Raw genomic sequence first — 4,533 nt, 5'->3', positions numbered from 1 at the left:
CCATTTAAAGAGCACGTCCTGTTACACGTGTCCTTCGAGCTTGATTGGTCTCTTTCTCAGGGGAACTGGAACGGGAAGCTCTTCCTGAAAAGAACAGAAATGGAGACTTTCTCTTATTGTATTGAATTCTTTTTTAAGCCTATTACGTTATATTTTGAACAAATATTAAAGCAAAATTAGAAGGAAGATCGTTTCATATATAAAGAAGGATCCAACTTTTTAGGTACTTGCAATATATATCAAAAGGAAAGGAGAATGTTGGAGCCAAAGAAATGTTTTTACATAAGAAATATTCTCAGTGAAATAAGGTAATTAAGAATATATAAAGTTTATATGTATCTACATTCGTCTTTTTACTGAGAACATTTCTAATATAGAATATTCATACTATAAACGATTGTAAATTAAGCTACATATTATGGCAGTCAAGCAGTCTACCACGTTTAATGTATGAAAGATTTACTAATTTTTATTAAGATAAGTGAATATGCAATGAATAAATATAAGAAATATACTGAAGAACCAACTTGTTATATAATTTAAGACATTTATGGAATGGTTGTACATTTTATCATGTGTTTTCTTCATCTTGCAAAGCAATTACTTTAAGTGATTACATAAATGATAACTTCATGAATATTTATTGTGTTTTATATATTTGAAACCAGGGATAACTGTTATACATTTCTAAAAATATATTTGATTTTCCTTTCGGGGTTACACTTTATGATTGGATGGTCTTGAATTTCAGCATTGGACTATTTCATCTGGCATTGCATTATTAAAGTTATGGATCATTATGACGTCAGTTCCTAGCTGGCTTACAGGCAAGAAAAATGGAAATAACTGAAGATCATGTTCTTTTATGATAAATCTATAGTAATTTTGTAATAGCATAGAAAATCCCACAAAATTAAAGAGAATAAATAACTACAACACACAGTATGATAACCAATGCCTTTTATGATTGAAGAGGAATTCATTCCTTCTATAGTAGCAGCATGAGAATATCTGTCCATAAGGAATTATCAGTATAGAAGTGTGTTTCTCTTGATGATAAAGACAGCTTATTGGAGTTTTCTTCGCGAGCTTTCATTTTAATACGTAATTTTATCTCTTATTTAAAAGGTCAATAGACTTTCAAAATTCAACATATGCGAATTTAAAACACAAATAAAACACAATCATATAGAGATGCACACCAGGAATTACACATGCACACACAATCACACGTATTCGCACACGCGCATACACACCCATATATATATATATATATATATATATATATATATATATATATATATATATATATATATTGTGATGGCTGGCTTTGACCACCACTCAAAACACTACACTTATCAAATAGTATTCACCATCATACAGTAATAAGTCCACTAAAGGGGGAATAGTAACCAAACATCAATACGAGTGCAAAGTCAACTCAAGGGGACAAAGAAAATACCACAAAAATTTCCTTAATTTTAATACATAATATCTAGACAGAAATAACACCTGAACCACAATAATACATTAATAAATGATACACACTCAATCTTAACTCCCTGGAAAAGAAAACAATTACACAATTACAGAAAGGTCATCAACACATGCATACTAAATGGAGAGAGGGTCCAGAAAGGAGAAGGCCAACGAAAAGTGAGAACATCCTAACAAATACAAACTAAATATCCCTATCAAATTGACGATGGCTGGTTTGATTGAAAGGCTTTCACAAGCTCCACTAACGACGTCAGCTGACTATCACAGGACGTGATCACGATAATTAAACAGGTATAATTATTATTACCATGGGACAGAGAGGTCCCCTTGGCTTTTACTGAACCAAGGGCAGTACACAATATGCAGGATAATTCCTTGCCGCAGAGAAAGGATATCCAAAAAGCTAAATAGCTTTAAAATGTAGCTCTGCAAGGATGAGGAATAAATATCGTTCTAGTGGCAAATGTCGTGCCCTTCAATGTTGGAGGCTCAGAAACACACTGAGGAACCATCCTCAAAAAAAGCCCCTCCAAAACTCCGTTCACGCAGGAGCGCAGCCACGTAACCCACACCACTTGAAAATATAAAACAGCCGTTAGTCCATTATAAACACTAACATAACCACCAGTGAAAAGACAAACTATTAAAGAAAGTAAACAATAAGTCTACAGTATATTTAACCTTATACATCTATAAAAACTTAAATAATTTAGAAATATATAGCAATAATGTTACAATATATATATATATACATATATATATATATATATATATATATATATATATATATATATATATACATTCATATATGTATATATGTGTATATATATATATGTATATATATATATATACATATATATATATATATATATATGTATATAATATATATATATATATATATGCGTGTGTATGTATTTGTACCTGTGGTTATATTTTAGGGTGCATAAGTATGTGTTTATGTGGTATATAGATAAAATAATAAGACAGTGACGTATTTTTGTTTGAATGTCCCGGAGTATTAGTCAGCTGGGAGTGTATTCCATTGTTTGCATTTGGGGTTACTATCAATTCCTATATTTTTGTTATCAATGTTAAGAGGATTCAATCAGTCAGAAATAATGGGAAGCTATCAACAAATACGTTTGTATTTTTTACTATTGATTTCCTACCTGTATATTCCAATAAAAATTATCTTTGGGGAATTCCCCTTATTTCCTTGTGATGAGAATTAGGATACAGAATCAATGACCATCATTCTGCAAATCCTGGCTGATTTCCTTTTGGTCATCTTCTGTATCATACCAGTGTGAGATTTGCCCTGCAGATAAGCAACTTCTGAAATTCCATAAACGTACTAACCCAGTTTTTAACCCACCTCTCTCTCTCTCTCTCTCTCTCTCTCTCTCTCTCTCTCTCTCTCTCTCTCTCTCTCTCTCTCTCTCTCTCTCTCTCTCTCTCTCTCTCTCTCTCTCTCTCTCTCTCTCTCTCTCTCTCTGTTTGAATGCGCGTGTTTACGAGTGATAGCCATTTCTGAATAAATATAACGATTTCTCCGGTGAATTTTTCTGATAAATTATTTTAACTCGAAAAACTTAATAGCCTATTTTCAAAAGTCTATTTTTCTTTATAAAAGATCATGAATAGGAGATATGAAGGGAATAATTTGATTGATATATCTGAAGCTGAAGAAGACCTTGATGTGCCCATGAATGAATTCAGTGTACTTGAAGTCGAATCTCTTATTAAAACACTAAAGAGATGTGAAGCCCCTTGATACAATGGAAAAACTGCTGAGATGATATTGGCTAAAAATGAAGTGACTCCTAGAATACTTACAAAATTATTTTGTAGATTGTGGCGTGAAGAGGCAAAACCAGATGAATGGGATCTACGAGTGTTGGTGACAGTGGCAAAAAAAGGAGATCTGACTGATTGCAATAATTATAGAGGCAATACTCTAATGCTAGTCGTCATGAAAATATATAGTATGCTCTTACTAAAGAGACTAAAAATAAAGATTATTGAAAAGCTAAGATATGAACAAGCAGGATTTAGAAACGGTAGAAGTTGTTCTGTCCGAATTTCAATTTTGCAACATGTGGTACAACAATGTTTAGAATATAGAAATCCAATTTTGATGGCCTTTGTGGACAATGAAAATGAAAAAGCTTTTGATAGTGAGCACTAGCCAATTTTGTGGAGAGTCCTGCGTTATTATGGAATTCCTCTTAAATATGTAAATTTGGTTAAATCTGTTCATAATCTGTGCAAAGTTAATGTTAGCAGAGCTCTTTCAGATGAATTTCCAGCGAACAGTGGAGTACTCCAAGGAAATATGTTGTCACCTATGTTGTTTATCCTCTTCATGTATTTTTTAATACAAAGAACAATTGGGGGTGGTAGAAAAAGATTGGAGTAATTGGTAACTGGAAATTAGCTGACCTAGAAGATGCTGATGACCCTATCCTCATTAACAGAACACCACAGGACTTCCAAAGCTTGCCTAAAAGAATGCATGAAATATCATAGGAGGTGGGCTCAATATGAATAAAAGAAAGATAGAGAGGATAAGAGCGGAATATACAACGGCAGATGAAATATCATTGGAAGGAGATAGAATTAATGAGGTGGAATCTTTTGGATATTTAAGAACTATGATCTCTAATGCAGGATTTTCAAAATCTAAGTTTAATTAAAGATTAAAAAAAATCAGACAATGATTAGGTTAGGTAAAATTCTGAAATCAAATCACTTGAAATTACATATAAAAATCAGGCTATACATCGGTTTAGTGAGATCGCTGTTACTATATGGACCTGAGCCGTGGTATGACAATGAAACAATATTCAACAGATTTTGTAGATTTGAGAACAAACTCCTCACAAGAATATTTGGAGTTAAATGACAATACAGGATTAATAATAAAATTATAAAAGAGATTACTCTTGTGGATGAGATTATGGTAAGGGGTAGATGGAGATGGTTTGGGCATGCTCCTCCCACTCCCCAAGAGATTAGTTCACCAAACTTTCA

Source organism: Palaemon carinicauda, chromosome 13 (assembly GCF_036898095.1).
Source record: "Palaemon carinicauda isolate YSFRI2023 chromosome 13, ASM3689809v2, whole genome shotgun sequence".
NCBI classification, from domain to species: Eukaryota; Metazoa; Arthropoda; class Malacostraca; order Decapoda; family Palaemonidae; genus Palaemon; species Palaemon carinicauda.
The sequence above is the reverse complement of the archived record's forward strand: the minus strand, read 5'-3'. Positions refer to the sequence as shown.